At 44.5% G+C, this 12,549-nt stretch overlaps 1 pseudogene; it reads right to left on the minus strand.

The window, feature by feature from the left end:
- LOC115124296 (aquaporin-4-like) overlaps nucleotides 1-3,299 on the minus strand; it is a 35,912-nt pseudogene extending 32,613 nt beyond the window's left edge.
- Nucleotides 3,300-12,549: the final 9,250 nt, after the last annotated feature.

The following is a 12,549-nucleotide window of genomic DNA, read 5'->3' on the forward strand; positions in this document are numbered from 1 at the left end:
GGAAAGACAACTGATATAAAATTCAAGAGATCTGTCCAACATGAGGTCTTATCCATTACAACAATATTAACTGTATAAAAACAGCACGGAACTGATTAATCCTTCTGGCTGAGCAATAATCATTATGTGCTCTTTAAACAATCATTTGATCAATTATAGTATTCACTTAAAACAGAGGAAGATCAGTGTGTGTGTGATTAAATATGTTTGTGAGAGAAGGATAGGAGGGGAGGACAATAGCAGTCATCTAAAGGAAGGGAAACAGTTAAAACAGTTGAAATAAACACAGTAGTATGAAAGTAGAATACATCTCTCCAAGCCACTCTGTCACATCCCTGTCTTATTATACACATATTACATATGAAGTTAGTGACTCAATATCAATAAATGTTATCTAGTGGAGAACCGTTCAGGCCAATAAGAATACAAAGATAAAGAGAGACGCACTCAGCAGAGAGGGTAGATACTTCACCATGTGCACTGAAAGAAGGACTGGTGCTGTGAGTCGTAGGTCTGTCGGTTTCTACAGTGAGCTCCAAAAGTATTGGGTCAGTGACACTCGGTATTCCAGCACTTTGGATTTGAAATGATACAATGACTATGAGCTAAAAGTGCAGACTGTCAGCTTTAATTTGAGGGTATTTTGGGTAAACCGTTTAGAAATTACAGCACTTTTTGTACATAGTCCCCTCATTTTAGGGGGCCAAAAGTATTAGGGAAAATTGACTTCTATAAATTGGAGTATTTTGTCCCATATTCCAAGCTTGTGACTCTACAAACTTGTTAGATGCATTTGCTGTTTGTTTTGCTGTTTGTTTTGGTTGTGTTTCAGATGATTTTGTTCCCAATAGAAATGTATGGTAAATCATGTATTGTGCCACTTTTACTGTGACTCCAAAATAATACAATACATTATTTACCATACAGTTGTATTCACACAATGCATGAAACCACTAAAAGATCTGCTTGAGCTCTCTCTTTGTGTGTGTAAACACATAGGGTAATGTGTGCAGTTTATACAGCTTTTGTGTGGTTGTGCATTGCGTCAATGTTTTTGTGGTTGTGGTTGTATGCTGGTTGGGTTTGAGGAATTTCATCAAATCAAATCAAATTTATTTATATAGCCCTTCGTACATCAGCTGATATCTCAAAGTGCTGTACAGAAACCCAGCCTAAAACCCCAAACAGCAAGCAATGCAGGTGTAGAAGCAATGCAGGTGTAGAAGTTGACTGATGATTTCATGTGGTTGTGTATGGTTGTATATGGTTGTATGTGGTTCTGTGTGTTGTGTTTCATTTGTTCACTCTTACCCAGTGGTTCTCCCAGCTCCAGGTGACCATGGCAGGTCCGAATGATCGAGCAAGATTCACACTGGCACCAGTGTAAGGAAGCTAAACAGAGGAGAGATATTACACACATATACTAATTGGGACCTTCCAACCAGAGGGCTTAGGGTAGTGTAGTGATACCTACAGCTAGGGTTAGGTTTAGGGTTAGGTTTAGGGGCTAGAGTTAGTGCTAGGGTTAGGTTTAGGGGCTAGAGTTAGTGCTAGGTTTAGGTTTAGGGGCTAGAGTTAGTGCTAGGTTTAGGTTTAGGGGCTAGAGTTAGTGCTAGGGTTAGGTTTAGGGGCTAGAGTTAGTGCTAGGTTTAGGTTTAGGGGCTAGAGTTAGTGCTAGGGTTGGGGTTTGTTGACTGATGAAGAGTGGCAAACTCTGTTGGCTATCTGAGGTACTACTCACATCGAACAGGTGTCCGATGCAGACAGAGAAGCCGATTGCCAGGGCAGCTGAGCCCTTCAGGTCTCTGCATTTGGGGTCACAGGTGGCTAACATGGTGAAGGTGATGGCCCACAGAGATACTGGTGTTCACCTGGGGAGAGTCACATGACCTTGGTTAGCAAACAAGACAGGATGTAAGGCACGTGCAGTAGACTTGAGGACAAGGGCTAAATCCCAAATGCCACCCCTTTCCCTATGTAGTGCACTACTTTTGACTAAATGAAAAAACTCTGGTCCTTTAAAAACCTGCTGTATGTAAAATATAGTATGCTATAGCTGGGAAAATAAATACATGTGACTCTGGATGACAACATAATGATGTTTGTTTCCAACATTAGGGCTGTTTTCCTACAGAAATTAAATCTGCTTTGTGTTTTTGTTTTGTTTCCTTGCCACGATACTAACATGTATCGTGATACTGGTTTTATCCTGGGCCAACTTTTGACCAGGGCCCATAGAGCTCTGATTAAAAATAGTTCACTATGTAGGGAATAGTGTGCCATTTTAGACTCGGACAATGACTACCCATAACAACTTCAACTTTGAGTTCCTCTTCAGTGATGATGACAGCTAACATGACAACTAATCAGGGTTAAAGTTCAGACTCTGTCTCCCTTCCTTCTTACTGATGTGACGCCCATGTCGACCCTGACAACATCTGGAGTAACCCCGTAGAGCACAGCTGCACCCACCACTGTTCCCAGACACTGTGCCAGGAGGTAAAACACTGCCTTGGTCCCTGGGTCACCACCATGGCTGCGGTCACCGCAGGGTTAATATGACCTCCACTCATGTGTCCAAAACACTTGACCAGGGTGGCAATGCTGATTCCGAAGCAGAGGGAGATGAGGACTAGGTCAGGGTGGGTGCTAGGTCAGGAGGACTAGGTCAGGGTGGGTGCTAGGTCAGGAGGACTAGGTCAGGGTGGGTGCTAGGTCAGGAGGACTAGGTCAGGGTGGGTGCTAGGTCAGGAGGACTAGGTCAGGCTGGGTGCTAGGTCAGGAGGACTAGGTCAGGGTGGGTGCTAGGTCAGGAGGACTAGGTCAGGGTGGGTGCTAGGTCAGGAGGACTAGGTCAGGGTGGGTGCTAGGTCAGGAGGACTAGGTCAGGGTGGGTGCTAGGTCAGGAGGACTAGGTCAGGCTGGGTGCTATGTCAGGAGGACTAGGTCAGGCTGGGTGCTAGGTCAGGAGGACTAGGTCAGGAGGACTAGGTCAGGCTGGGTGCTAGGTCAGGAGGACTAGGTCAGGCTGGGTGCTAGGTCAGGAGGACTAGGTCAGGCTGGGTGCTAGGTCAGGAGGACTAGGTCAGGGTGGGTGCTAGGTCAGGAGGACTAGGTCAGGGTGGGACAAAGATTATCATGGCTAGGAACTCTGCCCCCATGCAACGCCAGAACTCCTGCGTCAAGATCCCCTTGAAGGCGGCCATGACCCTGTCTCTATGACACCATGCAGGCCAGGAGGGAGAGGAGATGGGTCGGCACTGGTTGGTACAGCAAGGACACAGACACCGGGACCAATACGTCCTAATAAGAAGAGAGAGAGGAGAGAGAATGAGGGAGAGAGAGGAAAGAGGATGAGGGAGGGAGGGAGGGAGGGAGAATGAGGGAGGGAGAATGAGGGAGGGAGGGAGACATCCAGCTTCACTCACTGGTAGTTTAGAAATATCTGTTTAATTTACACCAAACAACACATGTGGCCCTGCATTTCCCTGTTTATAAAGGTGATGCCCCTGATTCTGAGGATGTTTCTGGTGTCTCCATCAACATCCCCTCACTGCTGATATCCTGCTCAGTTCGGACAGAGAACAGGCAGATCATTGCTGATTATAATAGACTCTATTTATCCATAATGATGCATTTCGAGTTTCGCTGCCGTTCTAGTTCTAATCCTATTTTTTATGGAAATATTTTCCATTTGCAAAACGATATACAATCTCTTAATTCGGCTGGGGAAGGTTTTCATTTTAAATCTCAGAAAACAAATATGTTAGTATTGGATGCTTTCAAAATAACACTATTATTCAAACACTATTATACACGAGAAGGTTTGATTGCAAAATGAAGTGTGAGGTCTCAAGATTTGACTAATAAGTGGGACCACATAACATGTCAAGAGGGATGGTCTGATTTCATAGACAAAGGAAAGACGCTCCTGAACACCAGCCAAATTCTAGTAGTTGTTTTGTTTGTTGAGTTGTATTTATTGTTTTTTTGTGTGTGTGTTTATATATACCTGTTTATTGTCCTTTTGTAGTTTGTTAGGGTTATTTCTTGTTTGTTAGCTTTTGTGTGTCCACCAGGGTGGGGTGTTTTGGGGGAGGTGTATTTTTAAATACAAATGATAATAAAATATATTATATACACTGAGTGTAAAAAACACTTGTTAAATCCACTTCAAATCAGTGTCTCCTTAAATTGTTCTGAGGCCGAGAACAGCCAATCCAGATTCAAATCCCCTAAAATGACCAACTCCGTGGATTAAAGAAAGGTGTTAAAATACTTGGATTTGGCACCAGTAGCATCCACAATGGCAGCAGGGGGTGTTAAAATACTTGGATTTGGCACCAGTAGCATCCACAATGGCAGCAGGGGGTGTTAAAATACTTGGATTTGGCACCAGTAGCATCCACAATGGCAGCAGGGGGCGGTAAATCCCAGCAACAAATACACATGTATTCTGGTTTATGGACACATCTACAACCAGGAGCTCAAATGTCTTGGGAACAAAAATATTTAAAGATTGGGACTCCATGAAATTAGATTTGACATATATGACCACTTCTCCCCCTTTCTGTAATCTGTCACATCTACACTATAATAATTTACTTCAATGTCTTTATCAGATACTTAACCATTGAACCATGTTTCCTGTACCCAAATGTCAATTGTGGGTTAGGTTTAGAGGCTAGAGATTTCAAATCAGATCATTCCCATAAGAGCTAACAGGCACAGGATCATCTGCAGCTGTTTGTTGAGTCAGCTGAGACTTTGCCAAGGTCTCTGGCCAACAACATGAGAGCAGAGCAGACTGAGCATTTGACAGACCTCCCTCCAGTCGCTGAATGCAGGGGCTGGTGTTGGAACTGGGAGAGCAGTGTTGGCAGAGCTCAGTCCACCCTGATGAAGCTCCCGCCAAAGGAGTGGAGTTGCTGCAGGGGATCGGAGTGGCTGCCAATGCGCCATTCTGAGTATGCACAGCCTTGGTGTGGCTCCTGTTGCACGGTTGGGGCTGCCATGGGGGGCAGGAGTGTACGGCCTGTCCCGGGGATGGGAGTATGGAGGGTAACCAAAACTAGCCTAGGAGGGAGGTTGTGAGGAATTAAGGAGGGTGGCATCATGTGGTGCCCTACCCTCAACAGTGTTCTGCCAGGCCCTAGGGTAGTGGTCGGTGCTGTGTAGAGCTGGGCTGAGCCTGGTCTGGTAGAGCTGTGCTGTGATGGGCCAAGTCTGGTAGAGCTGTGCTGTGATGGGCAGAGTCTGGTTGTGCTGTGCTGTGCTGTGATGGGCCGGGTCTGGTTGTGCTATGCTGTGATGGGCCAGCTCTGGTTGTGCTGTGCTGTGATGGGCCGGGTCTGGTTGTGCTATGCTGTGATGGGCCGGGTCTGGTTGTGCTAAGCTGTGATGGGCCAGCTCTGGTCGTGCTATGCTGTGATGGGCCAGCTCTGGTTGTGGTGTGCTGTGATGGGCCGGGTCTGGTTGTGCTATGCTGTGATGGGTCTGGTTGTGCTATGCTGTGATGGGCCGGGTCTGGTTGAGCTGTGCTGTGATGGGCCGGGCCTGGTTGAGCTGTGCTGTGATGGGCCTGGTCTGGTAGAGCTGTGCTGAGGCGGGCCTGGTTTGGTAGCATGGGAGGGAGGTTATTGGAGGAATTGAAGAGGGTGGTGTGGCCGGCGATGTTCCAAACTCTGCATGGGGTCTCTTTGACTGCTTATGGCTTGGGCACACTGCTCCATGTATCTGCATACAGTTCCTGCGAGAGAAGAGGTGGAGGGTGTTATGGGGGACAGTGTTGCTGGCTGTTCTCCAGTCTCTGTGAGGCACCACCGGATGCAGGTATCTGATTTGTCTCAGGGAGTTGGTGGCTGGTCTGCTGCTCCTGTGGGGTGAGGTGGTCTGGCCACCCAGAACATCCTTTAACGTCCTGGCGAAGGTTGGGACTGTCTCTTTGTATAGGTGTACATTGTCGTAAAGGCAGTCCAGGCTGAGGCTGGGATGGTGGGCCAGGTGTACTTTGGGCCATAGCACACAGCCCCGAGAGAGGCTGGCATTTACCCCCTGGATGGTGGCAGGGTGGAAAACTCTCCTCTGGAGCAGGGTGAAGATGGTGGAGGCCCTCTCTTTCACTCCCTTTAGTGATGTGGCCATCCTCTCCTGTTGGGCACACAGGTCATTGTCCCTGTTTGAATTGATTGATTGGAGAGCCAAGCTGGGCCAGAGTCATCTCCATGGTGACCTCTTTAAATGATGCACTCTGCTGTAGAAGGATGTGCATGTGCCTCTTGATGAAAGACATCAAAACTATGAAATAACACATATGGAAACATGTAGTAACCAAAAAAGTGTTTAACAAATCAAAATATCTCTTTTTTTTTTTAGATTCTTCAAAAATTCTTCAACCCATTGCCTAGATGACAGCTTTGCACACTCTGGGCATTCTCTCAACCAGCTTCACCTGGAATTATTTTCCAACAGTCTTGAAGGTGTTCCCACATATGCTGAGCACTAGTTGGCTGCTTTTCCTTCACTCTGCAGTCCAACTCATCCCAAACCTTCTCAATTGGGTTGAGGTCGAGTGATTGTGGAGGTAGGTCATTATCCAATTGACAAACAAATTATAGTCCCACTAAGTGCAAACCAGATGAAATGGCGTATCGTTACAGAATGCTGTGGTAGCCATGTCGGTTAAGTGTGCCTTGAATTCGAAGGAAATCACAGACAGTGTCACCAGCAAAGCACCATCATACCTCTTCCTCCATGCTTCCATCGGTCTAATGTGCATTGCTTGTGTTTCTTGGTCCAAGCAAGTCTCTTCATTTTATTGGTGTCCTTTAATAGTGGTTTCTTTGCAGCAATTCGACCACAAAGGCCTGATTCACGCAGTCTCCTCTGAACAGTTGATATTGAGATGTGTCTGTTACTTGAACTCTGTGAAGCGTTTGTTTGGGCTGCAATCTGAGGTGCAGTTAACTCTAATGAACTTATACTCTACAGCAAAGGTAACTCTGGGTCTTCCTTTCCTGTGGCGGTCCTCATGAGAGCCAGTTTCTGTGACTGCACTTGAAGAAACTTTAAAAGTTGAAATTTCCCGGATTGACTGACCTTCATGTCTCAAAGTAATGATGGACTGTTGTTTCTCTTTGCTTATTTGAGCTGTTCTTGCTATAATATGGACTTGGTCTTTTACCGAATAGGGATATTGTCATGCCCTGATCTGTTTCCCCTGTCCTTGCATTTGTCTCCACCCACTCCAGGTGTCGCTCATCATCCCCAGTGTATTTATCCCTGTGTTTTCTGTCTCTCTGTGCCAGTTCGTCTTGTTTGCCAAAGCAATCAGTCTTCTAGCTCCTATTTGTCCCAGTCTCTGTTTTTCCTAGTCCTCCTGGTTTTGACCCTTGCCTGTCCTGACCTCGAGACTGTCTACCGCCCTGTACTGTTTGGACCCTGACCTGGTTTATGAACTCTCGGCTGTACCCGACCTGCCTTTTGCCTACCCCTTGTGTTATAATAAATATCGGAGCTCAACCGTCTGCATATGGGTCTCGCCTTATGACCTTATAGCTATCTTCTGTATACAACCCTACCTTGTCACAACACAACTGATTGGCTTAATCACATTAAGAAGGAAAGAAATTCCACAAATGAACTTTTATCAGGTTACTACATTTTCCAATATGTGTTATTTCATAGTTTTGATAGGATGTAAAACAGACAACAAAAATGTGCAGTACCAGTCAAAAGTTGACACACCTACTCATTTTCTACATTGTAGTATAATAGTGAAGATATTTTGGCATTAATACATGTCACATATCAATTTGAAAACAATGTAAAAAATGATATACAGTTGAAGTCGGACGTTTAGGTTGGAGTCATTAAAACTAATTTTTCAACCACCACAAACTATAGTTTTGGCAAGTCAGTTAGGAGATCTACATTGTGCATGACACATGTAATTTTCCAACAATTGTTTACAGACAGATTATTTCACTCACTGTATCACAATTCCAGTGGGTCAGAAGTTCACATACACTAAGTTGACTGTGCCTTTAAACAGCTTGGAAAATTCCAGAAAATGATGTCATGGCTTTAGAAGCTTCTGATAGGCACCTGTGGATCAAAATCAAATCAAATCAAATGTATTTATATAGCCCTTCGTACATCAGCTGATATCTCAAAGTGCTGTACAGAAACCCAGCCTAAAACCCCAAACAGCAAGCAATGCAGGTGTAGAAGCACGGTGGCTAGGAAAAACTCCCTAGAAAGGCCAAAACCTAGGAAGAAACCTAGAGAGGAACCAGGCTATGTGGGGTGGCCAGTCCTCTTCTGGCTGTGCCGGGTGGAGATTATAACAGAACATGGCCAAGATGTTCAAATGTTCATAAATGACCAGCATGGTCGAATAATAATAAGGCAGAACAGTTTAAACTGGAGCAGCAGCATGGCCAGGTGGACTGGGGACAGCAAGGAGTCATCATGTCAGGTAGTCCTGGGGCATGGTCCTAGGGCTCAGGTCCTCCGAGAGAGAGAAAAAAAGAGAGAAGGAGAGAATTAGAGAATGCACACTTAGATTCACACAGGACACCGAATAGGACAGGAGAAGTACTCCAGATATAACAAACTGACCCTAGCCCCCCGACACATAAACTACTGCAGCATAAATACTGGAGGCTGAGACAGGAGGGGTCAGGAGACACTGTGGCCCCATCCGAGGACACCCCCTGACAGGGCCAAACAGGAAGGATATAACCCCACCCATTTTGCCAAAGCACAGCCCCCACACCACTAGAGGGATATCTTCAACCACCAACTTACCATCCTGAGACAAGGCTGAGTATAGCCCACAAAGATCTCCGCCACGGCACAACCCAAGGGGGGGCGCCAACCCAGACAGGATGACCACATGGATACCTGTGGATGTATTTCAAGGCCTACCTTCAAACTCAGTGCGTCTTTGCTTGACATCATGGGAAAATCTAAAGAAATCAGCCAAGACCTCAGGGAAAAATTATAGACCTCCACAAGTCTGGTTCATCCTTGGGAGCAATTTCCAAATGCCTGAAGGTACCATGTTCATCTGTACAAACAATAGTACACAAGTATAAACACCATGGGACCATGCAGCCATCATACTGCTCAGGAAGGAGAAGCGTTCTGTCTCCTAGAGATGAACATACTTTGGTGCGACAAGTGCAAATTTGAAAAATGACAAAATGACAGATTTGTACCTTGTCAGCTCGGGGATTTGAACTTGCAACTTTCCGGATACTAGTCCAACGATCTAACCACTAGGCTACCCTGCTGCCCCAGTCCCAGAACAACAGCAAAGAACCTTGTGAAGATGGTGGAGGAAACGGGTGCAAAAGCATCTGTATCCACAGTAAAATGAGTCCTATATTGATATAACCTGAAAGGCCGCTCAGCAGCGAAGAGGCCACTGCTCCAAAACTGCCATAAAAAAGCCAGACTACAGTTTGCGAACGGCACATGGGGACAAAGATCATACTTTTTGGAGAAATGTCCTCTGGTCTGATGAAACAAAAATAGAACTGTTTGGCCGTGATGACCATCGTTATGTTTGGAGGAAAAAGGGGGAGGCTTGCAAGCCAAAGAACACCATCCCAACTGTGAAGCATGGGGGTGGCAGCATGCATTTGCTGCAGGATGGACTGGTGCACTTCACAATATAGATAGAATCATGAGGGAGGAGAATTATGTGGATATATTGAAGCAACATCTCAAGACATCAGTCAGGAAGTTAAAGCTTGGTCTCAAATGGTCTTCCAAATGGACAATAACCCCAAGCATACTTCCAAAGTTGTGGCCATCACAAAGCTCTGACCTCAATCCTATAGAATATTTATGGGCAGAACTGAAAAAGCGTGTGCGAGCAAGAAGGCCTTACAAACCTGACTCCGTTACACCAGCTCTGCCAGGAGGAATGGGCCAAAATTCTCCCAACTTATTGTGGGAAGCTTGTGGAAGGCTACCCAAAATGTTTGACCCAAGTTAAACAATTTAAAGGCAATGCTAGCAAATATTAATTGAGTGTATGTAAACTTCTGACCCACTGGGAATGTGTATTTCACATTCTTAAAATAAAGTGTTGATCCTAATTGACTTAAGACAGGGAATTTTTACTCTGATTAAATGTCAGGAATGATGAAAAACTGAGTTTAAAGATATTTGGCTAAGGTGTATGTAAACTACCTACTTCACCTGTCAATGAGTTAATTCAGCCGCATACAAACATGGTCTCTTTTTTGATTTCTTGATTAAGGCAGCTCCAAAATGCAGGTGTTTCAGCCTTGCTCAGTTCAGTGTGCTGTGTGGCTATATTGACGAAAAGCAGATTCCATATGGGATCAAATAGTGGGCTTTTGCACAGATGGGGCTCCATCTATGGCAGGACAGCGGGCAAGCCTCTGCAATCTAGTTATGAATGTGTCTCACTCTGCAATTTTCATTGTATGATACATTAAGACTGTCAGCATTTCATTACAGTATGATTTGGCCAATTTTGTATATTTGCCCTACATTTTTATTTAAAAATATATTTCTTACAAATACATTTAAATGCATGTTAGAATATATTTGACTAAACACTTCCAAATACATAAAAAAATATATCGACCAAATTTATCGATTAATACATTTGAAAATATATTTTTTTATGTTTTTCAGAATGTATTTTGAAATACATGAAATACTTTTCCTGATATATTTAACATATATTGTGATATACAGTGCCTTTGGACCACTTGTCTTTTTCCACATTTTGTTACATTACAGCCTTATTATTCTAAAATATATTAAATTGTTTTTTTCCTAATCACACAATACCCCATAATGACAAAGCAAAAACAAGTTTAGATTTTTTTTGCAAATGTATTAAAAATAAAAAACTGAAATATCATATTTACGTAAGTTTACATAATATTTACATATTTACATAAGTATTCAGACTTTGTTGAAGCACCTTTGGCAGGGATTACAGCATCGAGTCTTCTTGGGAATGACGTTACAACTTGGCACACCAGTATTTTGGGAACTTCTCCCATTCTTCTCTGCAGATCCTCTAAAGCTCTGTCAGGTTGGATGGGGAGTGTTGCTGCGCAGCTATTTTCAGGTCTCTCCAGAGAGATGATCGAACAGGTTCTAGTCCGCACTGTAGCTGGGCCACTCAATGACATTCAGAGACTTGTCCCAAAGCTACTCCTGCGTTGTCTTGGCTGTGTGCTTAGGGTCGTTGTCCGGTTGGAAGGTGAACCTTCACCCAGTCTTTGGTCCTAAGTGCTTTGGAGCATTTTTTCATCAAGGATCTCTCTGTACTTTGCTCCGTTCCTCTTTGCCTCGATCCTGACTAGTATACCAGGCCCTGCCGCTGAAAAACATCCCCACAGCATGATGCTGCCACCACCATGCTTTACTGTAGGGATGGTGCCAGGTTTCCTCCAGACGTGACGTTTCGCATTCAGGCCAAAGAGGGTATTGTGTGTGGTGAGGATTTACAATTTAAAAAACAAACAAGAATTAGAATAAGACTGTAACGTAACAAAATGTGGAAAAAGTCAAGGGGTCTGAATACTTTCCGAAGGCACAGTAATTCTGTAATATATGCTGGAATGTATTTCAAATGTATTAAATATAATTATTTGGGCAGTTTTTTATATTTCACATGTATCCCCAAACATTTATCTAAAACTATATTTTGTATGTATTTTTTTCCTGTATTCGTTTAAAATAAGGCATTTTTTATTACTTATATGAAGTGTGCCTTGGTCCTTGTTGTTTTACTGACTCAGTTGTATTGATGAGGGCACACTGCAGCATAAGATAAAGTCAAACAAAAACAAGTGTTTCATATTGGACAAGTTTGGTTTGTCCCTCCTTTTCCAGTCTATTTTCTTCCATTCGTGACAAATGAATATGACCCTGATGTTTGACACCCGGACCAAAATTGTTTGTAACAGCACAGTCTTTACCTATTCTCCTGTGGACATGTCTAGGTATTTAGACTGGAGCTGATGATGAAAGGACAGGATAGGCAGTCTCATCTGAGGGACAGGGGAGATAGGGAGGACGGAAAAGTCATTGATAAACCTATCTTGATTACACCAGAATCTTTTGTAGCAGGATAAATATGATTATGTGAAGTGGTGTGTCACATTCTTGTCCAGGCTGGTAGAAAGGAATGTAGGAGCAACAGGCTGTGGTGTTGTTGGCACTGCCCTCCTCTGTGGTGTTGTTGGCACTGCCCTCCTCTGTGGTGTTGTTGGCACTGCCCTCCTCTGTGGTGTTGTTGGCACTGCCCTCCTCTGTGGTGTTGTTGGCACTGCCCTCATCTGTGGTGTTGTTGGCACTGCCCTCCTCTGTGGTGTTGTTGGCACTGCCCTCCTCTGTGGTGTTGTTGGCACTGCCCTCCTCTGTGGTGTTGTTGGCACTGCCCTCATCTGTGGTGTTGTTGGCACTGCCCTCCTCTGTGGTGTTGTTGGCACTGCCCTCATCTGTGGTGTTGTTGGCACTGCCCTCCTCTGTGGTGTTGTTGGCACT

Source organism: Oncorhynchus nerka, linkage group LG24 (genome assembly GCF_034236695.1).
Source record: "Oncorhynchus nerka isolate Pitt River linkage group LG24, Oner_Uvic_2.0, whole genome shotgun sequence".
Classification (NCBI taxonomy): domain Eukaryota; kingdom Metazoa; phylum Chordata; class Actinopteri; order Salmoniformes; family Salmonidae; genus Oncorhynchus; species Oncorhynchus nerka.